A 21,676-nucleotide genomic window follows, 5' to 3' on the forward strand; every position below is an offset into this window, starting at 1 on the left:
AAATTTGACCTGTAAACCGAAACAATTCCTGTGCGTTCACTTGAGCTGGCGAAAAGCATTGTAATTTGCATGAACTTTACTACCAACGGTGTTGTATGGCAACATGTGGAAATATTCGCAAATGAACTATATTCTTTATAGGTATGTGAGTGTAAAACTGAAAGCAGCAAAATGATTAGTTTAATCGAGAAGCAAAACCTTGCCTGATGCTTGTTGGTGTCAACGTCCGTGCGGAATACGACGAAGAAAAGGTTCAAGTAGTGTAGGGCTCTCATGTGAAATTTAGCTTTGCGCAGTGGCAATATCATAACCAATGAGGGGTCTCCCGAGTGTGATTATTGCTAGTTGAAAACTTTAACCAATACCCCGCCACGATGAAGTGAAACATTCTTTGTTGTCGGCAATTTTGACAGCTCCAGCAGGAGCAGATTCTCTTAAAGAACGTTAACACTGTGTTCAGTTATTGTTTACTGTTGTCTGCTTGATTACCCTTTAGTAAGCGATTGGTTAATCAATCCCCATATATCAAAGGTTGGGAAACCTGAATTTCTGTCTATAGAATCGTGTTTGTTCAACTTAGCGGATGGATCCCCCCACCCCTATACAACAAAAAAAAAACTAAAGGACTTGCAGAATAAATAGGTTTCGTCACCTTTCCCAATTCAGCTTACCCACCCCGTTTGCCTTAGACTTCGTTTATGTTTCACTCAGCTTAAGTTAACTCGGTTGAAAATCAAAGAGGAAACTATTTTTACATGAGCTTTATACAGCATGAAGGTTTTTAGTGACTGTTTCAAATCTAACAGAAAATAGTCGTCGCATTACGGTTGAATATGTCTGTTTATTGCCGTGACTTTACCAAAGTGGTATGAAGTTGGGAAATGAAGAAAGACCAACTGATTTCAGTTGTTAATCACTCTGGTTTCTAATCAATACCCGGATAAATCTTTCGCCTTTTACTAAAGATTTCCGTGGTTAGGAGCACTGATGAGTCTATATGACTTATTTTTCGAACGCCTGGTCCTTAGACTGGGCACCTCAAATATAAATAAATAAATTCTCGTTATTAAGTCAGTAAAGTAGTGAAAGCAGAATATTTCCAATGTAATTGGAGAATAAAAGAATATTAAGATTCCTCCATTTCATGTTTATCAACAAAAGGTAAATTACACCGCCATCTTAGCGATCCGTTGAAGTTGGTTGAAAACGCGGCCGAGGGCGCGAAGCGCCCGATGGCCGTAAACTAGATGCAGTTCAACATATAAGTATTCAGGTCCCTCCATTTCATGCTTTTCCAAATCATTAAAATTGTATGCAAACACCACCGTTCCATACGCACAAGTTGAAAACGCGGCCGAGGGCGCGAAGCGCCGATGGCTCAACTTCAATTGAAATTGAACGTTTAGGTATTCAGATTATTATTCAGTATTAGCTTTGGGCTGTGACAGTAACAGTGAATCGTTATTGAGCTTAACGGAGCGGGTTGATATTCAGATGCAATCATGCCAATCACTTGAGCTTTCACTCTTTTACCCAATTGCAATATTTTAGATTTAGAGATTTAGGGTGGAGCTTATTATTGTTGTAGCAGTATTTCACTTTTGAAGCAGAAACCAACCCATTGAAACCCATTCTTTCCTTAATAGAAATAAAAAGAAAGAGGTTTGACTGTTTTGTCGAGGCTAATTCATGTCGTACATTCACGGGCGCGATCCTACTACTGCTCGACACGGGAACTTTTGGCTGTAGTTTCCTTCCTGGCCCGTTTTGCTCCTCCTTAGCTAACCTGCACCCATTAAATTCCTTCAATGGGTCCATGTTGATGCCCAACTTAGTGCGGACGCCTGATCAACATGCACGGTCACGAAGTAGGAATCCTCGTCTCAAGTCATCCACACTATCAAGCCTCCCAGAAGCAGGATTACAGATGCGTGCCACACATCCAGCTGAAGTATTAATGTCTGACGATCGATTGTATTTCTTGGATGAAGCGCGATATAAGAAATTGGCGAGTGACCCTCAACAAACTGCTTTTAATTTCCGCCGTGCTCTAAATACCGTCGTTGTTTCGCCATTTCAGCTGTTTGTATTGAATGAACACAACGCGCCGTGTCGTTGTGTAGCGCTTTTCCACATAATTCACTTCTAGGACGAACTCGTTAACGATAAAAACCACGTAATTTTACGAATAGAATCATTAATGCTGTTTCATTTTGCATAATCGATTTATTCTCTTGCAAATTTATTTCATCTTTAAGATCATACTTCACAGGATCATTTCTGTAGTATATCTTGACTTGTTTCCCACCAGAAACATTTCTCCAATCAACCCGCGATGACGAGTAATGACGCTGGCTTCTGAGAGTGAAACAGGTTGCGATCGTAGCCACTTGCGTGGTATCTGCTCGTAGCCATTGAGGACCGTTTCCGGTGTTCCCTTGTGGCACACTGGAAGGAAACCGGCGTTTTCAGAGCGGTAATTTAGCAAAGCATAGAAAAATGAACTTACTGATTCCTCTGATATCCGTAAAACGTTAAATCCAATTGCCTCGCTTCTTTAGCGTTTCGTGTTATCGATATCAAAATAGCTAACGTTTCCATGTGTAGATTTCATTGATCGAATCCTGTGCCCTTTAATAAGAATTTCGCACATTGGCAGGCGTAGTATTTCAAACATGTGACGTTCACTAATGTCTTCACGTAACATTTCTTCCTGTTGTTCGTTGTTGTCTCTGCGTAACATTAACTTGGTTGCTGCAAAAACAGCTGCGTTACGTATTCAAGGATTCTATCCAGCATGTTTTCTGATGCGTGTGCAGAGTGTGCAGAGTTTGCTACTAGGTGGAGTTGATTGACTCAAACGGATAGTGCACTGCAATCACCAGCTTCACATATAATATAATATTGGAACCGTTTAGCCTAATAACCTATTTGTATCAAAAGAAGATAAAAACTAATGAGTTGTATTGGCCTTCAACAGTGCCAGGCAGGGTTCTAGCAACAGCCTGGTTTCCTGGTGACTTTCTTCGTTTTGCGATAGTGGTTTGCTCTTTTTGTTCATCAGCCATATTTTCGAGATCCGTATGGCATATAACACCCAGTAACTTGAGTTTCAGTTATCGCTTCTCGGCCTTTTGGCTAAGATCAAAGTGTAGTATCTGTTCTTATCAGCTTAATATCTGATACGGGTTCAAATGAACCCCAGAATATTAAACTGATTTTTGGAAGTCGGTGGGATGTCAATGCTTGCATTGATCCTGCCACAGGTTGACCCGGTATTGCAGTACCTCCGGGCTCGGCTCACCCCTTAAAAGGGATGTTTTACTGAATTAAATAAATTTATAAGTGCTCTTCTCTATTAATCTCGCATCATTATGAGGTGGAAAAACTGACATAAATACGATATCTACATATTTTCTTATCCTCAACATATCACTATTCCATCGAAAGTCATATGGCTGCTGGAGATGTATCTTTCGACAGCTTTCACTAAGTATGGAACATGGTTAAATAATTGCAGCCCAACAAGTTATGTCCCTCAAAGGGAACGAGTTTTATTTAGAGCTATCCATTCAAATTGGTTCTAGTTTAATTGATTGTTCGGCAATCTGACATGCAGACATGTCTCTCATGAATATTGTTGTTTAGATCAGTTGAGCAGTATAGACGAAAAAACAGTGCAATTCGACGTCTCCATTTGGGAGGAAGAAGTTTTCCCAAATGAGAGCATTTTTCTTCTAACCCAGAAATGGCTGTAAGTTTTCGATTTTCTAAATAAGAGCTTTATAGGATCAACTATGCTCAATCCCATCTTTCAGTTTTATGCGTAATTCCATGTGCGATAGTTCTTTGTTGAGCTCTATGATTTAGTGTACTTCGTCGTTATTGTTTGTCTACCAAAAAACTATGAGTAATCGCCAAGTATTGACAAAAATCATACTTACCTGGCTCAGAGGCAACCATGATCACCAAGGTGGTTCCTCCAGGGTGAGGCCTTTCCATTGCACTAAGGATGGGCTGACCCTTGCGATTAATCCAAATGTGATTAACTCAGGGAGTACAATTTTTGGTAGTGGGGGACTGCGTTCGCGCCGTCCCCTGAGCAACAGAATCTATAATACTAACTGAACCAGACTTGGACGAATACTTTTCACTTGGTAAATCAGTCACCGTGTGATCAAAACCATTGCATTAAAGGCGTTATTCTTCACTTAAATATGCAAACTATTAAACGAAACGCAAAGATTGCATTTGTCAAGCCCGATAAGAAAGTCACTTATGATGCTTAAACGTAAAAATGGCGGATACTTTGTGATAATTGATGTACGCCAACAACGATTCAGACATATGCGTTGTAAATTTTACATTCAATACTGTCAACGGCCATACCACGTAGAACTCACCCGGTCTCGTCAGCTCCCGGAAGTTAAGCTACGTCGGGTCCCGTTAGTACTTGGATGGGTGACCGCTTGGGAATACGGGATGCTGTTGGCATTTCTTTTTTCAATTTATTCAGATTTTAACATGACCAACACAATATATTTATGATCCTTAATGTGATTGTGTGGAAACGTTTACGTGTGTGGAAACGTTGTAATTTGGCCGTGATCGTCTAGTGGTTAGGACCCTACGTTGTGGGGTCTGATAGCGTAAAACCGTAGTAACCCAGGTTCGAATCCTGGTCACGGCATTTCAAAGCTAGTGGAAAAGCACAATGAGATAGCAACTGAGTAATTTTCGTTCAGTTGTTGTAGGTTTTTACTGATTTTATGGTTAAGTAAACGGGAATGGGTTCAGCAAATTTGACCTGTAAACTGAAACAATTCCTGTGCGTTCACTTGAGCTGGCGAAAAGCATTGTAATTTGCATGAATTTTACTACTCAACGGTGTTGTATGGCAACATGTGAAATATTCGTAAAATGAACTATATTCTTTATAGGTATGTGAGTGTAAAACTGAAAGCAGCAAAATGATTAGTTTAATCGAGAAGCAGTACCTTGCCTGATGTTGTTGGTGTCAACGTCCGTGCGGAATCGACAAGAAAAAGGTTCAAGTAGTAGGGCTCTCTCATGTGAAATTTAGCTTTGCGCAGTGGCAATATCATAACCAATGAGGGTCTCCCGAGGTGTGATTATTGCTAGTTGAAAACTTTAACCAATACCCCGCCACGATGAAGTGAAACATTCTTTGTTGTCGGCAATTTTTGACAGCTCCAGCAGGAGCAGATTCTCTTAAAGAACGTTAACACTGTGTTCAGTTATTGTTTACTGTTGTCTGCTTGATTACCCTTTAGTAAGCGATTGGTTAATCAATCCCACATATATCAAAGGTTGGGAAACCTGAATTTCTGTCTATAGAATCGTGTTTGTTCAACTTAGCGGATGGATCCCCCCACCCCTATACAACAAAGAAAAAAAACTAAAGGACTTGCAGAATAAATAGGTTTCGTCACCTTTCCCAATTCAGCTTACCCACCCCGTTTGCCTTAGACTTCGTTTATGTTTCACTCAGCTTAAGTTAACTCAGTTGAAAATCAAAGGGGAAACTATTTTTACATGAGCTTTATACAGCATGAAGGTTTTTAGTGACTGTTTCAAATCTAACAGAAAATAGTCGTCGCATTACGGTTGAATATGTCTGTTTATTGCCGTGACTTTACCAAAGTGGTATGAAGTTGGGAAATGAAGAAAGACCAACTGATTTCAGTTGTTAATCACTCTGGTTTCTAATCAATACCCGGATAAATCTTTCGCCTTTTACTAAAGATTTCCGTGGTTAGGAGCACTGATGAGTCTATATGACTTATTTTTCGAACGCCTGGTCCTTAGACTGGGCACCTCAAATATAAATAAATAAATTCTCGTTATTAAGTCAGTAAAGTAGTGAAAGCAGAATATTTCCAATGTAATTGGAGAATAAAAGAATATTAAGATTCCTCCATTTCATGTTTATCAACAAAGGTAAATTACACCGCCATCTTAGCGATCCGTTGAAGTTGGTTGAAAACGCGGCCGAGGGCGCGAAGCGCCGATGGCCGCAAACTTTAGATGCAGTTCAACATATAAGTATTCAGGTCCCTCCATTTCATGCTTTTCCAAATCATTAAAATTGTATGCAAACACCACCGTTCCATACGCACAAGTTGAAAACGCGGCCGAGGGCGCGAAGCGCCGATGGCTTCAATTGAAATTGAACGTTTAGGTATTCAGATTATTATTCAGTATTAGCTTTGGGCTGTGACAGTAACAGTGAATCGTTATTGAGCTTAACGGAGCGGGTTGATATTCAGATGCAATCATGCCAATCACTTGAGCTTTCACTCTTTTACCCAATTGCAATATTTTAGATTTAGAGATTTAGGGTGGAGCTTATTGTTGTGGCAGTATTTCACTTTTGAAGCAGAAACCAACCCATTGAAACCCATTCTTTCCTTAATAGAAATAAAAGAGAAGAGGTTTGACTGTTTTGTCGAGGCTAATTCATGTCGTACATTCACGGGCGCGATCCTACTACTGCTCGACACGGGAACTTTTGGCTGCTTAGTTTCCTTCCTGGCCCGTTTTGCTCCTCCTTAGCTAACCTGCACCCATTAAATTCCTTCAATGGGTCCATGTTGATGCCCAACTTAGTGCGGACGCCTGATCAACATGCACGGTCACGAAGTAGGAATCCTCGTCTCAAGTCATCCACACTATCAAGCCTCCCAGAAGCAGGATTACAGATGCGTGCCACACATCCAGCTGAAGTATTAATGTCTGACGATCGATTGTATTTCTTGGATGAAGCGCGATATAAGAAATTGGCGAGTGACCCTCAACAAACTGCTTTTAATTTCCGCCGTGCTCTAAATACCGTCGTTGTTTCGCCATTTCAGCTGTTTGTATTGAATGAACACAACGCGCCGTGTCGTTGTGTAGCGCTTTTCCACATAATTCACTTCTAGGACGAACTCGTTAACGATAAAAACCACGTAATTTTACGAATAGAATCATTAATGCTGTTTCATTTTGCATAATCGATTTATTCTCTTGCAAATTTATTTCATCTTTAAGATCATACTTCACAGGATCATTTCTGTAGTATATCTTGACTTGTTTCCCACCAGAAACATTTCTCCAATCAACCCGCGATGACGAGTAATGACGCTGGCTTCTGAGAGTGAAACAGGTTGCGATCGTAGCCACTTGCGTGGTATCTGCTCGTAGCCATTGAGGACCGTTTCCGGTGTTCCCTTGTGGCACACTGGAAGGAAACCGGCGTTTTCAGAGCGGTAATTTAGCAAAGCATAGAAAAATGAACTTACTGATTCCTCTGATATCCGTAAAACGTTAAATCCAATTGCCTCGCTTCTTTAGCGTTTCGTGTTATCGATATCAAAATAGCTAACGTTTCCATGTGTAGATTTCATTGATCGAATCCTGTGCCCTTTAATAAGAATTTCGCACATTGGCAGGCGTAGTATTTCAAACATGTGACGTTCACTAATGTCTTCACGTAACATTTCTTCCTGTTGTTCGTTGTTGTCTCTGCGTAACATTAACTTGGTTGCTGCAAAAACAGCTGCGTTACGTATTCAAGGATTCTATCAGCATGTTTTCTGATGCGTGTGCAGAGTGTGCAGAGTTTGCTACTAGGTGGAGTTGATTGACTCAAACGGATAGTGCACTGCAATCACCAGCTTCACATATAATATAATATTGGAACCGTTTAGCCTAATAACCTATTTGTATCAAAGAGAAGATAAAAACTAATGAGTTGTATTGGCCTTCAACAGTGCCAGGCAGGGTTCTAGCAACAGCCTGGTTTCCTGGTGACTTTCTTCGTTTTGCGATAGTGGTTTGCTCTTTTTGTTCATCAGCCATATTTTCGAGATCCGTATGGCATATAACACCCAGTAACTTGAGTTTCAGTTATCGCTTCTCGGCCTTTTGGCTAAGATCAAAGTGTAGTATCTGTTCTTATCAGCTTAATATCTGATACGGGTTCAAATGAACCCCAGAATATTAAACTGATTTTTGGAATTCGGTGGGATGTCAATGCTTGCATTGATCCTGCCACAGGTTGACCCAGTATTGCAGTACCTCCGGGCTCGGCTCACCCCTTAAAAGGGATGTTTTACTGAATTAAATAAATTTATAAGTGCTCTTCTCTATTAATCTCGCATCATTATGAGGTGGAAAAACTGACATAAATACGATATCTACATATTTTCTTATCCTCAACATATCACTATTCCATCGAAAGTCATATGGCTGCTGGAGATGTATCTTTCGACAGCTTTCACTAAGTATGGAACATGGTTAAATAATTGCAGCCCAACAAGTTATGTCCCTCAAAGGGAACGAGTTTTATTTAGAGCTATCCATTCAAATTGGTTCTAGTTTAATTGATTGTTCGGCAATCTGACATGCAGACATGTCTCTCATGAATATTGTTGTTTAGATCAGTTGAGCAGTATAGACGAAAAAACAGTGCAATTCGACGTCTCCATTTGGGAGGAAGAAGTTTTCCCAAATGAGAGCATTTTCTTCTAACCCAGAAATGGCTGTAAGTTTTCGATTTTCTAAATAAGAGCTTTATAGGATCAACTATGCTCAATCCCATCTTTCAGTTTTATGCGTAATTCCATGTGCGATAGTTCTTTGTTGAGCTCTATGATTTAGTGTACTTCGTCGTTATTGTTTGTCTACCAAAAAACTATGAGTAATCGCCAAGTATTGACAAAAATCATACTTACCTGGCTCAGAGGCAACCATGATCACCAAGGTGGTTCCTCCAGGGTGAGGCCTTTCCATTGCACTAAGGATGGGCTGACCCTTGCGATTAATCCAAATGTGATTAACTCAGGGAGTACAATTTTTGGTAGTGGGGGACTGCGTTCGCGCCGTCCCCTGAGCAACAGAATCTATAATACTAACTGAACCAGACTTGGACGAATACTTTTCACTTGGTAAATCAGTCACCGTGTGATCAAAACCATTGCATTAAAGGCGTTATTCTTCACTTAAATATGCAAACTATTAAACGAAACGCAAAGATTGCATTTGTCAAGCCCGATAAGAAAGTCACTTATGATGCTTAAACGTAAAAATGGCGGATACTTTGTGATAATTGATGTACGCCAACAACGATTCAGACATATGCGTTGTAAATTTTACATTCAATACTGTCAACGGCCATACCACGTAGAACTCACCCGGTCTCGTCAGCTCCCGGAAGTTAAGCTACGTCGGGTCCCGTTAGTACTTGGATGGGTGACCGCTTGGGAATACGGGATGCTGTTGGCATTTCTTTTTCAATTTATTCAGATTTTAACATGACCAACACAATATATTTATGATCCTTAATGTGATTGTGTGGAAACGTTTACGTGTGTGGAAACGTTGTAATTTGGCCGTGATCGTCTAGTGGTTAGGACCCTACGTTGTGGGGTCTGATAGCGTAAAACCGTAGTAACCCAGGTTCGAATCCTGGTCACGGCATTTCAAAGCTAGTGGAAAAGCACAATGAGATAGCAACTGAGTAATTTTCGTTCAGTTGTTGTAGGTTTTTACTGATTTTATGGTTAAGTAAACGGGAATGGGTTCAGCAAATTTGACCTGTAAACTGAAACAATTCCTGTGCGTTCACTTGAGCTGGCGAAAAGCATTGTAATTTGCATGAATTTTACTACTCAACGGTGTTGTATGGCAACATGTGAAATATTCGTAAAATGAACTATATTCTTTATAGGTATGTGAGTGTAAAACTGAAAGCAGCAAAATGATTAGTTTAATCGAGAAGCAGTACCTTGCCTGATGTTGTTGGTGTCAACGTCCGTGCGGAATCGACAAGAAAAAGGTTCAAGTAGTAGGGCTCTCTCATGTGAAATTTAGCTTTGCGCAGTGGCAATATCATAACCAATGAGGGTCTCCCGAGGTGTGATTATTGCTAGTTGAAAACTTTAACCAATACCCCGCCACGATGAAGTGAAACATTCTTTGTTGTCGGCAATTTTTGACAGCTCCAGCAGAGCAGATTCTCTTAAAGAACGTTAACACTGTGTTCAGTTATTGTTTACTGTTGTCTGCTTGATTACCCTTTAGTAAGCGATTGGTTAATCAATCCCACATATATCAAGGTTGGGAAACCTGAATTTCTGTCTATAGAATCGTGTTTGTTCAACTTAGCGGATGGATCCCCCCCCACCCCTATACAACAAAGAAAAAAAAACTAAAGGACTTGCAGAATAAATAGGTTTCGTCACCTTTCCCAATTCAGCTTACCCACCCCGTTTGCCTTAGACTTCGTTTATGTTTCACTCAGCTTAAGTTAACTCAGTTGAAAATCAAAAGAGAAACTATTTTTACATGAGCTTTATACAGCATGAAGGTTTTTAGTGACTGTTTCAAATCTAACAGAAAATAGTCGTCGCATTACGGTTGAATATGTCTGTTTATTGCCGTGACTTTACCAAAGTGGTATGAAGTTGGGAAATGAAGAAAGACCAACTGATTTCAGTTGTTAATCACTCTGGTTTCTAATCAATACCCGGATAAATCTTTCGCCTTTTACTAAAGATTTCCGTGGTTAGGAGCACTGATGAGTCTATATGACTTATTTTTCGAACGCCTGGTCCTTAGACTGGGCACCTCAAATATAAATAAATAAATTCTCGTTATTAAGTCAGTAAAGTAGTGAAAGCAGAATATTTCCAATGTAATTGGAGAATAAAAAGAATATTAAGATTCCTCCATTTCATGTTTATCAACAAAGGTAAATTACACCGCCATCTTAGCGATCCGTTGAAGTTGGTTGAAAACGCGGCCGAGGGCGCGAAGCGCCGATGGCCGCAAACTTAGATGCAGTTCAACATATAAGTATTCAGGTCCCTCCATTTCATGCTTTTCCAAATCATTAAAATTGTATGCAAACACCACCGTTCCATACGCACAAGTTGAAAACGCGGCCGAGGGCGCGAAGCGCCGATGGCCGCATAAACTTCAATTGAAATTGAACGTTTAGGTATTCAGATTATTATTCAGTATTAGCTTTGGGCTGTGACAGTAACAGTGAATCGTTATTGAGCTTAACGGAGCGGGTTGATATTCAGATGCAATCATGCCAATCACTTGAGCTTTCACTCTTTTACCCAATTGCAATATTTTAGATTTAGAGATTTAGGGTGGAGCTTATTGTTGTGGCAGTATTTCACTTTTGAAGCAGAAACCAACCCATTGAAACCCATTCTTTCCTTAATAGAAATAAAAAGAAAGAGGTTTGACTGTTTTGTCGAGGCTAATTCATGTCGTACATTCACGGGCGCGATCCTACTACTGCTCGACACGGGAACTTTTGGCTGCTTAGTTTCCTTCCTGGCCCGTTTTGCTCCTCCTTAGCTAACCTGCACCCATTAAATTCCTTCAATGGGTCCATGTTGATGCCCAACTTAGTGCGGACGCCTGATCAACATGCACGGTCACGAAGTAGGAATCCTCGTCTCAAGTCATCCACACTATCAAGCCTCCCAGAAGCAGGATTACAGATGCGTGCCACACATCCAGCTGAAGTATTAATGTCTGACGATCGATTGTATTTCTTGGATGAAGCGCGATATAAGAAATTGGCGAGTGACCCTCAACAAACTGCTTTTAATTTCCGCCGTGCTCTAAATACCGTCGTTGTTTCGCCATTTCAGCTGTTTGTATTGAATGAACACAACGCGCCGTGTCGTTGTGTAGCGCTTTTCCACATAATTCACTTCTAGGACGAACTCGTTAACGATAAAAACCACGTAATTTTACGAATAGAATCATTAATGCTGTTTCATTTTGCATAATCGATTTATTCTCTTGCAAATTTATTTCATCTTTAAGATCATACTTCACAGGATCATTTCTGTAGTATATCTTGACTTGTTTCCCACCAGAAACATTTCTCCAATCAACCCGCGATGACGAGTAATGACGCTGGCTTCTGAGAGTGAAACAGGTTGCGATCGTAGCCACTTGCGTGGTATCTGCTCGTAGCCATTGAGGACCGTTTCCGGTGTTCCCTTGTGGCACACTGGAAGGAAACCGGCGTTTTCAGAGCGGTAATTTAGCAAAGCATAGAAAAATGAACTTACTGATTCCTCTGATATCCGTAAAACGTTAAATCCAATTGCCTCGCTTCTTTAGCGTTTCGTGTTATCGATATCAAAATAGCTAACGTTTCCATGTGTAGATTTCATTGATCGAATCCTGTGCCCTTTAATAAGAATTTCGCACATTGGCAGGCGTAGTATTTCAAACATGTGACGTTCACTAATGTCTTCACGTAACATTTCTTCCTGTTGTTCGTTGTTGTCTCTGCGTAACATTAACTTGGTTGCTGCAAAAACAGCTGCGTTACGTATTCCAAGGATTCTATCCAGCATGTTTTCTGATGCGTGTGCAGAGTGTGCAGAGTTTGCTACTAGGTGGAGTTGATTGACTCAAACGGATAGTGCACTGCAATCACCAGCTTCACATATAATATAATATTGGAACCGTTTAGCCTAATAACCTATTTGTATCAAAAGAGAAGATAAAAACTAATGAGTTGTATTGGCCTTCAACAGTGCCAGGCAGGGTTCTAGCAACAGCCTGGTTTCCTGGTGACTTTCTTCGTTTTGCGATAGTGGTTTGCTCTTTTTGTTCATCAGCCATATTTTCGAGATCCGTATGGCATATAACACCCAGTAACTTGAGTTTCAGTTATCGCTTCTCGGCCTTTTGGCTAAGATCAAAGTGTAGTATCTGTTCTTATCAGCTTAATATCTGATACGGGTTCAAATGAACCCCAGAATATTAAACTGATTTTGGAGTCGGTGGGATGTCAATGCTTGCATTGATCCTGCCACAGGTTGACCAGTATTGCAGTACCTCCGGGCTCGGCTCACCCCTTAAAAGGGATGTTTTACTGAATTAAATAAATTTATAAGTGCTCTTCTCTATTAATCTCGCATCATTATGAGGTGGAAAAACTGACATAAATACGATATCTACATATTTTCTTATCCTCAACATATCACTATTCCATCGAAAGTCATATGGCTGCTGGAGATGTATCTTTCGACAGCTTTCACTAAGTATGGAACATGGTTAAATAATTGCAGCCCAACAAGTTATGTCCCTCAAAGGGAACGAGTTTTATTTAGAGCTATCCATTCAAATTGGTTCTAGTTTAATTGATTGTTCGGCAATCTGACATGCAGACATGTCTCTCATGAATATTGTTGTTTAGATCAGTTGAGCAGTATAGACGAAAAAACAGTGCAATTCGACGTCTCCATTTGGGAGGAAGAAGTTTTCCCAAATGAGAGCATTTTTCTTCTAACCCAGAAATGGCTGTAAGTTTTCGATTTTCTAAATAAGAGCTTTATAGGATCAACTATGCTCAATCCCATCTTTCAGTTTTATGCGTAATTCCATGTGCGATAGTTCTTTGTTGAGCTCTATGATTTAGTGTACTTCGTCGTTATTGTTTGTCTACCAAAAAACTATGAGTAATCGCCAAGTATTGACAAAATCATACTTACCTGGCTCAGAGGCAACCATGATCACCAAGGTGGTTCCTCCAGGGTGAGGCCTTTCCATTGCACTAAGGATGGGCTGACCCTTGCGATTAATCCAAATGTGATTAACTCGGGAGTACAATTTTTGGTAGTGGGGGACTGCGTTCGCGCCGTCCCCTGAGCAACAGAATCTATAATACTAACTGAACCAGACTTGGACGAATACTTTTCACTTGGTAAATCAGTCACCGTGTGATCAAAACCATTGCATTAAAGGCGTTATTCTTCACTTAAATATGCAAACTATTAAACGAAACGCAAAGATTGCATTTGTCAAGCCCGATAAGAAAGTCACTTATGATGCTTAAACGTAAAAATGGCGGATACTTTGTGATAATTGATGTACGCCAACAACGATTCAGACATATGCGTTGTAAATTTTACATTCAATACTGTCAACGGCCATACCACGTAGAACTCACCCGGTCTCGTCAGCTCCCGGAAGTTAAGCTACGTCGGGTCCCGTTAGTACTTGGATGGGTGACCGCTTGGGAATACGGGATGCTGTTGGCATTTCTTTTTTCAATTTATTCAGATTTTAACATGACCAACACAATATATTTATGATCCTTAATGTGATTGTGTGGAAACGTTTACGTGTGTGGAAACGTTGTAATTTGGCCGTGATCGTCTAGTGGTTAGGACCCTACGTTGTGGGGTCTGATAGCGTAAAACCGTAGTAACCCAGGTTCGAATCCTGGTCACGGCATTTCAAAGCTAGTGGAAAAGCACAATGAGATAGCAACTGAGTAATTTTCGTTCAGTTGTTGTAGGTTTTTACTGATTTTATGGTTAAGTAAACGGGAATGGGTTCAGCAAATTTGACCTGTAAACTGAAACAATTCCTGTGCGTTCACTTGAGCTGGCGAAAAGCATTGTAATTTGCATGAATTTTACTACTCAACGGTGTTGTATGGCAACATGTGAAATATTCGTAAAATGAACTATATTCTTTATAGGTATGTGAGTGTAAAACTGAAAGCAGCAAAATGATTAGTTTAATCGAGAAGCAGTACCTTGCCTGATGTTGTTGGTGTCAACGTCCGTGCGGAATCGACAAGAAAAAGGTTCAAGTAGTAGGGCTCTCTCATGTGAAATTTAGCTTTGCGCAGTGGCAATATCATAACCAATGAGGGTCTCCCGAGGTGTGATTATTGCTAGTTGAAAACTTTAACCAATACCCCGCCACGATGAAGTGAAACATTCTTTGTTGTCGGCAATTTTTGACAGCTCCAGCAGGAGCAGATTCTCTTAAAGAACGTTAACACTGTGTTCAGTTATTGTTTACTGTTGTCTGCTTGATTACCCTTTAGTAAGCGATTGGTTAATCAATCCCACATATATCAAAGGTTGGGAAACCTGAATTTCTGTCTATAGAATCGTGTTTGTTCAACTTAGCGGATGGATCCCCCCACCCCTATACAACAAAGAAAAAAAACTAAAGGACTTGCAGAATAAATAGGTTTCGTCACCTTTCCCAATTCAGCTTACCCACCCCGTTTGCCTTAGACTTCGTTTATGTTTCACTCAGCTTAAGTTAACTCAGTTGAAAATCAAAGAGGAAACTATTTTTACATGAGCTTTATACAGCATGAAGGTTTTTAGTGACTGTTTCAAATCTAACAGAAAATAGTCGTCGCATTACGGTTGAATATGTCTGTTTATTGCCGTGACTTTACCAAAGTGGTATGAAGTTGGGAAATGAAGAAAGACCAACTGATTTCAGTTGTTAATCACTCTGGTTTCTAATCAATACCCGGATAAATCTTTCGCCTTTTACTAAAGATTTCCGTGGTTAGGAGCACTGATGAGTCTATATGACTTATTTTTCGAACGCCTGGTCCTTAGACTGGGCACCTCAAATATAAATAAATAAATTCTCGTTATTAAGTCAGTAAAGTAGTGAAAGCAGAATATTTCCAATGTAATTGGAGAATAAAAGAATATTAAGATTCCTCCATTTCATGTTTATCAACAAAGGTAAATTACACCGCCATCTTAGCGATCCGTTGAAGTTGGTTGAAAACGCGGCCGAGGGCGCGAAGCGCCGATGGCCGCAAACTTAGATGCAGTTCAACATATAAGTATTCAGGTCCCTCCATTTCATGCTTTTCCAAATCATTAAAATTGTATGCAAACACCACCGTTCCATACGCACAAGTTGAAAACGCGGCCGAGGGCGCGAAGCGCCGATGGCCGCTTCAATTGAAATTGAACGTTTAGGTATTCAGATTATTATTCAGTATTAGCTTTGGGCTGTGACAGTAACAGTGAATCGTTATTGAGCTTAACGGAGCGGGTTGATATTCAGATGCAATCATGCCAATCACTTGAGCTTTCACTCTTTTACCCAATTGCAATATTTTAGATTTAGAGATTTAGGGTGGAGCTTATTGTTGTGGCAGTATTTCACTTTTGAAGCAGAAACCAACCCATTGAAACCCATTCTTTCCTTAATAGAAATAAAAAGAAAGAGGTTTGACTGTTTTGTCGAGGCTAATTCATGTCGTACATTCACGGGCGCGATCCTACTACTGCTCGACACGGGAACTTTTGGCTGCTTAGTTTCCTTCCTGGCCCGTTTTGCTCCTCCTTAGCTAACCTGCACCCATTAAATTCCTTCAATGGGTCCATGTTGATGCCCAACTTAGTGCGGACGCCTGATCAACATGCACGGTCACGAAGTAGGAATCCTCGTCTCAAGTCATCCACACTATCAAGCCTCCCAGAAGCAGGATTACAGATGCGTGCCACACATCCAGCTGAAGTATTAATGTCTGACGATCGATTGTATTTCTTGGATGAAGCGCGATATAAGAAATTGGCGAGTGACCCTCAACAAACTGCTTTTAATTTCCGCCGTGCTCTAAATACCGTCGTTGTTTCGCCATTTCAGCTGTTTGTATTGAATGAACACAACGCGCCGTGTCGTTGTGTAGCGCTTTTCCACATAATTCACTTCTAGGACGAACTCGTTAACGATAAAAACCACGTAATTTTACGAATAGAATCATTAATGCTGTTTCATTTTGCATAATCGATTTATTCTCTTGCAAATTTATTTCATCTTTAAGATCATACTTCACAGGATCATTTCTGTAGTATATCTTGACTTGTTTCCCACCAGAAACATTTCTCCAATCAACCCGCGATGACGAGTAATGACGCTGGCTTCTGAGAGTGAAACAGGTTGCGATCGTAGCCACTTGCGTGGTATCTGCTCGTAGCCATTGAGGACCGTTTCCGGTGTTCCCTTGTGGCACACTGGAAGGAAACCGGCGTTTTCAGAGCGGTAATTTAGCAAAGCATAGAAAAATGAACTTACTGATTCCTCTGATATCCGTAAAACGTTAAATCCAATTGCCTCGCTTCTTTAGCGTTTCGTGTTATCGATATCAAAATAGCTAACGTTTCCATGTGTAGATTTCATTGATCGAATCCTGTGCCCTTTAATAAGAATTTCGCACATTGGCAGGCGTAGTATTTCAAACATGTGACGTTCACTAATGTCTTCACGTAACATTTCTTCCTGTTGTTCGTTGTTGTCTCTGCGTAACATTAACTTGGTTGCTGCAAAAACAGCTGCGTTACGTATTCCAAGGATTCTATCCAGCATGTTTTCTGATGCGTGTGCAGAGTGTGCAGAGTTTGCTACTAGGTGGAGTTGATTGACTCAAACGGATAGTGCACTGCAATCACCAGCTTCACATATAATATAATATTGGAACCGTTTAGCCTAATAACCTATTTGTATCAAAGAGAAGATAAAAACTAATGAGTTGTATTGGCCTTCAACAGTGCCAGGCAGGGTTCTAGCAACAGCCTGGTTTCCTGGTGACTTTCTTCGTTTTGCGATAGTGGTTTGCTCTTTTTGTTCATCAGCCATATTTTCGAGATCCGTATGGCATATAACACCCAGTAACTTGAGTTTCAGTTATCGCTTCTCGGCCTTTTGGCTAAGATCAAAGTGTAGTATCTGTTCTTATCAGCTTAATATCTGATACGGGTTCAAATGAACCCCAGAATATTAAACTGATTTTGGAATTCGGTGGGATGTCAATGCTTGCATTGATCCTGCCACAGGTTGACCCGGTATTGCAGTACCTCCGGGCTCGGCTCACCCCTTAAAAGGGATGTTTTACTGAATTAAATAAATTTATAAGTGCTCTTCTCTATTAATCTCGCATCATTATGAGGTGGAAAAACTGACATAAATACGATATCTACATATTTTCTTATCCTCAACATATCACTATTCCATCGAAAGTCATATGGCTGCTGGAGATGTATCTTTCGACAGCTTTCACTAAGTATGGAACATGGTTAAATAATTGCAGCCCAACAAGTTATGTCCCTCAAAGGGAACGAGTTTTATTTAGAGCTATCCATTCAAATTGGTTCTAGTTTAATTGATTGTTCGGCAATCTGACATGCAGACATGTCTCTCATGAATATTGTTGTTTAGATCAGTTGAGCAGTATAGACGAAAAAACAGTGCAATTCGACGTCTCCATTTGGGAGGAAGAAGTTTTCCCAAATGAGAGCATTTTTCTTCTAACCCAGAAATGGCTGTAAGTTTTCGATTTTCTAAATAAGAGCTTTATAGGATCAACTATGCTCAATCCCATCTTTCAGTTTTATGCGTAATTCCATGTGCGATAGTTCTTTGTTGAGCTCTATGATTTAGTGTACTTCGTCGTTATTGTTTGTCTACCAAAAAACTATGAGTAATCGCCAAGTATTGACAAAAATCATACTTACCTGGCTCAGAGGCAACCATGATCACCAAGGTGGTTCCTCCAGGGTGAGGCCTTTCCATTGCACTAAGGATGGGCTGACCCTTGCGATTAATCCAAATGTGATTAACTCGGGAGTACAATTTTTGGTAGTGGGGGACTGCGTTCGCGCCGTCCCCTGAGCAACAGAATCTATAATACTAACTGAACCAGACTTGGACGAATACTTTTCACTTGGTAAATCAGTCACCGTGTGATCAAAACCATTGCATTAAAGGCGTTATTCTTCACTTAAATATGCAAACTATTAAACGAAACGCAAAGATTGCATTTGTCAAGCCCGATAAGAAAGTCACTTATGATGCTTAAACGTAAAAATGGCGGATACTTTGTGATAATTGATGTACGCCAACAACGATTCAGACATATGCGTTGTAAATTTTACATTCAATACTGTCAACGGCCATACCACGTAGAACTCACCCGGTCTCGTCAGCTCCCGGAAGTTAAGCTACGTCGGGTCCCGTTAGTACTTGGATGGGTGACCGCTTGGGAATACGGGATGCTGTTGGCATTTCTTTTTCAATTTATTCAGATTTTAACATGACCAACACAATATATTTATGATCCTTAATGTGATTGTGTGGAAACGTTTACGTGTGTGGAAACGTTGTAATTTGGCCGTGATCGTCTAGTGGTTAGGACCCTACGTTGTGGGGTCTGATAGCGTAAAACCGTAGTAACCCAGGTTCGAATCCTGGTCACGGCATTTCAAAGCTAGTGGAAAAGCACAATGAGATAGCAACTGAGTAATTTTCGTTCAGTTGTTGTAGGTTTTTACTGATTTTATGGTTAAGTAAACGGGAATGGGTTCAGCAAATTTGACCTGTAAACTGAAACAATTCCTGTGCGTTCACTTGAGCTGGCGAAAAGCATTGTAATTTGCATGAATTTTACTACTCAACGGTGTTGTATGGCAACATGTGAAATATTCGTAAAATGAACTATATTCTTTATAGGTATGTGAGTGTAAAACTGAAAGCAGCAAAATGATTAGTTTAATCGAGAAGCAGTACCTTGCCTGATGTTGTTGGTGTCAACGTCCGTGCGGAATCGACAAGAAAAAGGTTCAAGTAGTAGGGCTCTCTCATGTGAAATTTAGCTTTGCGCAGTGGCAATATCATAACCAATGAGGGTCTCCCGAGGTGTGATTATTGCTAGTTGAAAACTTTAACCAATACCCCGCCACGATGAAGTGAAACATTCTTTGTTGTCGGCAATTTTTGACAGCTCCAGCAGAGCAGATTCTCTTAAAGAACGTTAACACTGTGTTCAGTTATTGTTTACTGTTGTCTGCTTGATTACCCTTTAGTAAGCGATTGGTTAATCAATCCCACATATATCAAAGGTTGGGAAACCTGAATTTCTGTCTATAGAATCGTGTTTGTTCAACTTAGCGGATGGATCCCCCCACCCCTATACAACAAAGAAAAAAAACTAAAGGACTTGCAGAATAAATAGGTTTCGTCACCTTTCCCAATTCAGCTTACCCACCCCGTTTGCCTTAGACTTCGTTTATGTTTCACTCAGCTTAAGTTAACTCAGTTGAAAATCAAAGAGAAACTATTTTTACATGAGCTTTATACAGCATGAAGGTTTTTAGTGACTGTTTCAAATCTAACAGAAAATAGTCGTCGCATTACGGTTGAATATGTCTGTTTATTGCCGTGACTTTACCAAAGTGGTATGAAGTTGGGAAATGAAGAAAGACCAACTGATTTCAGTTGTTAATCACTCTGGTTTCTAATCAATACCCGGATAAATCTTTCGCCTTTTACTAAAGATTTCCGTGGTTAGGAGCACTGATGAGTCTATATGACTTATTTTTCGAACGCCTGGTCCTTAGACTGGGCACCTCAAATATAAATAAATAAATTCTCGTTATTAAGTCAGTAAAGTAGTGAAAGCAGAATATTTCCAATGTAATTGGAGAATAAAAGAATATTAAGATTCCTCCATTTCATGTTTATCAACAAAGGTAAATTACACCGCCATCTTAGCGATCCGTTGAAGTTGGTTGAAAACGCGGCCGAGGGCGCGAAGCGCCGATGGCCGCAAACTTAGATGCAGTTCAACATATAAGTATTCAGGTCCCTCCATTTCATGCTTTTCCAAATCATTAAAATTGTATGCAAACACCACCGTTCCATACGCACAAGTTGAAAACGCGGCCGAGGGCGCGAAGCGCCGATGGCCCATAACTTTCAATTGAAATTGAACGTTTAGGTATTCAGATTATTATTCAGTATTAGCTTTGGGCTGTGACAGTAACAGTGAATCGTTATTGAGCTTAACGGAGCGGGTTGATATTCAGATGCAATCATGCCAATCACTTGAGCTTTCACTCTTTTACCCAATTGCAATATTTTAGATTTAGAGATTTAGGGTGGAGCTTATTGTTGTGGCAGTATTTCACTTTTGAAGCAGAAACCAACCCATTGAAACCCATTCTTTCCTTAATAGAAATAAAAAGAAAGAGGTTTGACTGTTTTGTCGAGGCTAATTCATGTCGTACATTCACGGGCGCGATCCTACTACTGCTCGACACGGGAACTTTTGGCTGCTTAGTTTCCTTCCTGGCCCGTTTTGCTCCTCCTTAGCTAACCTGCACCCATTAAATTCCTTCAATGGGTCCATGTTGATGCCCAACTTAGTGCGGACGCCTGATCAACATGCACGGTCACGAAGTAGGAATCCTCGTCTCAAGTCATCCACACTATCAAGCCTCCCAGAAGCAGGATTACAGATGCGTGCCACACATCCAGCTGAAGTATTAATGTCTGACGATCGATTGTATTTCTTGGATGAAGCGCGATATAAGAAATTGGCGAGTGACCCTCAACAAACTGCTTTTAATTTCCGCCGTGCTCTAAATACCGTCGTTGTTTCGCCATTTCAGCTGTTTGTATTGAATGAACACAACGCGCCGTGTCGTTGTGTAGCGCTTTTCCACATAATTCACTTCTAGGACGAACTCGTTAACGATAAAAACCACGTAATTTTACGAATAGAATCATTAATGCTGTTTCATTTTGCATAATCGATTTATTCTCTTGCAAATTTATTTCATCTTTAAGATCATACTTCACAGGATCATTTCTGTAGTATATCTTGACTTGTTTCCCACCAGAAACATTTCTCCAATCAACCCGCGATGACGAGTAATGACGCTGGCTTCTGAGAGTGAAACAGGTTGCGATCGTAGCCACTTGCGTGGTATCTGCTCGTAGCCATTGAGGACCGTTTCCGGTGTTCCCTTGTGGCACACTGGAAGGAAACCGGCGTTTTCAGAGCGGTAATTTA

The 21,676-nt window shown here is 40.4% G+C and overlaps 31 non-coding genes across 31 annotated transcripts; all 31 read left to right on the plus strand.

The window, feature by feature from the left end:
- Positions 1-284: 284 nt before the first annotated feature.
- Positions 285-425, plus strand: LOC123472924. Its single transcript, XR_006647386.1, has one exon. It is a non-coding gene; the product is annotated as a U4 spliceosomal RNA (small nuclear RNA).
- Positions 426-913: 488 nt separating this feature from the next.
- On the plus strand, positions 914-1,035 carry LOC123472958. The gene has a single exon (XR_006647419.1). It is a non-coding gene; the product is annotated as a U5 spliceosomal RNA (small nuclear RNA).
- A 1,220-nt stretch (positions 1,036-2,255) lies between these two features.
- On the plus strand, positions 2,256-2,478 carry LOC123472830. Its single transcript, XR_006647294.1, has one exon. It is a non-coding gene; the product is annotated as a small nucleolar RNA U3 (small nucleolar RNA).
- Positions 2,479-3,118: 640 nt separating this feature from the next.
- On the plus strand, positions 3,119-3,309 carry LOC123472758. Its single transcript, XR_006647238.1, has one exon. It is a non-coding gene; the product is annotated as a U2 spliceosomal RNA (small nuclear RNA).
- A 627-nt stretch (positions 3,310-3,936) lies between these two features.
- LOC123472726 lies at positions 3,937-4,101 on the plus strand. Its single transcript, XR_006647207.1, has one exon. It is a non-coding gene; the product is annotated as a U1 spliceosomal RNA (small nuclear RNA).
- A 274-nt stretch (positions 4,102-4,375) lies between these two features.
- LOC123472920 lies at positions 4,376-4,494 on the plus strand. The gene has a single exon (XR_006647383.1). It is a non-coding gene; the product is annotated as a 5S ribosomal RNA (ribosomal RNA).
- Positions 4,495-4,601: 107 nt separating this feature from the next.
- Positions 4,602-4,690, plus strand: Trnah-gug. The gene is given in 2 exon segments: positions 4,602-4,638; positions 4,656-4,690. It is a non-coding gene; the product is annotated as a tRNA-His (tRNA).
- A 391-nt stretch (positions 4,691-5,081) lies between these two features.
- On the plus strand, positions 5,082-5,223 carry LOC123472898. Its single transcript, XR_006647361.1, has one exon. It is a non-coding gene; the product is annotated as a U4 spliceosomal RNA (small nuclear RNA).
- Positions 5,224-5,714: 491 nt separating this feature from the next.
- On the plus strand, positions 5,715-5,836 carry LOC123472959. The gene has a single exon (XR_006647420.1). It is a non-coding gene; the product is annotated as a U5 spliceosomal RNA (small nuclear RNA).
- Positions 5,837-7,050: 1,214 nt separating this feature from the next.
- LOC123472831 lies at positions 7,051-7,273 on the plus strand. The gene has a single exon (XR_006647295.1). It is a non-coding gene; the product is annotated as a small nucleolar RNA U3 (small nucleolar RNA).
- Positions 7,274-7,913: 640 nt separating this feature from the next.
- Positions 7,914-8,104, plus strand: LOC123472762. Its single transcript, XR_006647242.1, has one exon. It is a non-coding gene; the product is annotated as a U2 spliceosomal RNA (small nuclear RNA).
- A 626-nt stretch (positions 8,105-8,730) lies between these two features.
- Positions 8,731-8,895, plus strand: LOC123472727. The gene has a single exon (XR_006647208.1). It is a non-coding gene; the product is annotated as a U1 spliceosomal RNA (small nuclear RNA).
- A 274-nt stretch (positions 8,896-9,169) lies between these two features.
- On the plus strand, positions 9,170-9,288 carry LOC123472930. The gene has a single exon (XR_006647391.1). It is a non-coding gene; the product is annotated as a 5S ribosomal RNA (ribosomal RNA).
- Positions 9,289-9,394: 106 nt separating this feature from the next.
- Positions 9,395-9,483, plus strand: Trnah-gug. The gene is given in 2 exon segments: positions 9,395-9,431; positions 9,449-9,483. It is a non-coding gene; the product is annotated as a tRNA-His (tRNA).
- Positions 9,484-9,874: 391 nt separating this feature from the next.
- LOC123472913 lies at positions 9,875-10,015 on the plus strand. Its single transcript, XR_006647376.1, has one exon. It is a non-coding gene; the product is annotated as a U4 spliceosomal RNA (small nuclear RNA).
- A 493-nt stretch (positions 10,016-10,508) lies between these two features.
- LOC123472960 lies at positions 10,509-10,630 on the plus strand. Its single transcript, XR_006647421.1, has one exon. It is a non-coding gene; the product is annotated as a U5 spliceosomal RNA (small nuclear RNA).
- A 1,223-nt stretch (positions 10,631-11,853) lies between these two features.
- Positions 11,854-12,076, plus strand: LOC123472832. The gene has a single exon (XR_006647296.1). It is a non-coding gene; the product is annotated as a small nucleolar RNA U3 (small nucleolar RNA).
- Positions 12,077-12,719: 643 nt separating this feature from the next.
- On the plus strand, positions 12,720-12,907 carry LOC123472769. The gene has a single exon (XR_006647249.1). It is a non-coding gene; the product is annotated as a U2 spliceosomal RNA (small nuclear RNA).
- Positions 12,908-13,533: 626 nt separating this feature from the next.
- On the plus strand, positions 13,534-13,697 carry LOC123472697. The gene has a single exon (XR_006647178.1). It is a non-coding gene; the product is annotated as a U1 spliceosomal RNA (small nuclear RNA).
- A 274-nt stretch (positions 13,698-13,971) lies between these two features.
- On the plus strand, positions 13,972-14,090 carry LOC123472941. The gene has a single exon (XR_006647402.1). It is a non-coding gene; the product is annotated as a 5S ribosomal RNA (ribosomal RNA).
- Positions 14,091-14,197: 107 nt separating this feature from the next.
- On the plus strand, positions 14,198-14,286 carry Trnah-gug. Its single transcript is given in 2 exon segments — positions 14,198-14,234; positions 14,252-14,286. It is a non-coding gene; the product is annotated as a tRNA-His (tRNA).
- A 391-nt stretch (positions 14,287-14,677) lies between these two features.
- On the plus strand, positions 14,678-14,819 carry LOC123472900. Its single transcript, XR_006647363.1, has one exon. It is a non-coding gene; the product is annotated as a U4 spliceosomal RNA (small nuclear RNA).
- Positions 14,820-15,310: 491 nt separating this feature from the next.
- On the plus strand, positions 15,311-15,432 carry LOC123472961. Its single transcript, XR_006647422.1, has one exon. It is a non-coding gene; the product is annotated as a U5 spliceosomal RNA (small nuclear RNA).
- A 1,216-nt stretch (positions 15,433-16,648) lies between these two features.
- LOC123472833 lies at positions 16,649-16,871 on the plus strand. Its single transcript, XR_006647297.1, has one exon. It is a non-coding gene; the product is annotated as a small nucleolar RNA U3 (small nucleolar RNA).
- A 642-nt stretch (positions 16,872-17,513) lies between these two features.
- LOC123472764 lies at positions 17,514-17,703 on the plus strand. The gene has a single exon (XR_006647244.1). It is a non-coding gene; the product is annotated as a U2 spliceosomal RNA (small nuclear RNA).
- A 627-nt stretch (positions 17,704-18,330) lies between these two features.
- LOC123472698 lies at positions 18,331-18,494 on the plus strand. Its single transcript, XR_006647179.1, has one exon. It is a non-coding gene; the product is annotated as a U1 spliceosomal RNA (small nuclear RNA).
- A 274-nt stretch (positions 18,495-18,768) lies between these two features.
- LOC123472952 lies at positions 18,769-18,887 on the plus strand. Its single transcript, XR_006647413.1, has one exon. It is a non-coding gene; the product is annotated as a 5S ribosomal RNA (ribosomal RNA).
- Positions 18,888-18,993: 106 nt separating this feature from the next.
- On the plus strand, positions 18,994-19,082 carry Trnah-gug. The gene is given in 2 exon segments: positions 18,994-19,030; positions 19,048-19,082. It is a non-coding gene; the product is annotated as a tRNA-His (tRNA).
- Positions 19,083-19,473: 391 nt separating this feature from the next.
- On the plus strand, positions 19,474-19,614 carry LOC123472914. The gene has a single exon (XR_006647377.1). It is a non-coding gene; the product is annotated as a U4 spliceosomal RNA (small nuclear RNA).
- A 490-nt stretch (positions 19,615-20,104) lies between these two features.
- On the plus strand, positions 20,105-20,226 carry LOC123472962. The gene has a single exon (XR_006647423.1). It is a non-coding gene; the product is annotated as a U5 spliceosomal RNA (small nuclear RNA).
- Positions 20,227-21,447: 1,221 nt separating this feature from the next.
- LOC123472834 lies at positions 21,448-21,670 on the plus strand. Its single transcript, XR_006647298.1, has one exon. It is a non-coding gene; the product is annotated as a small nucleolar RNA U3 (small nucleolar RNA).
- The last annotated feature ends 6 nt before the right edge of the window (positions 21,671-21,676 follow it).

The sequence above is a fragment of the Daphnia magna genome, linkage group LG5, assembly GCF_020631705.1.
Source record: "Daphnia magna isolate NIES linkage group LG5, ASM2063170v1.1, whole genome shotgun sequence".
NCBI lineage: Eukaryota > Metazoa > Arthropoda > Branchiopoda > Diplostraca > Daphniidae > Daphnia > Daphnia magna.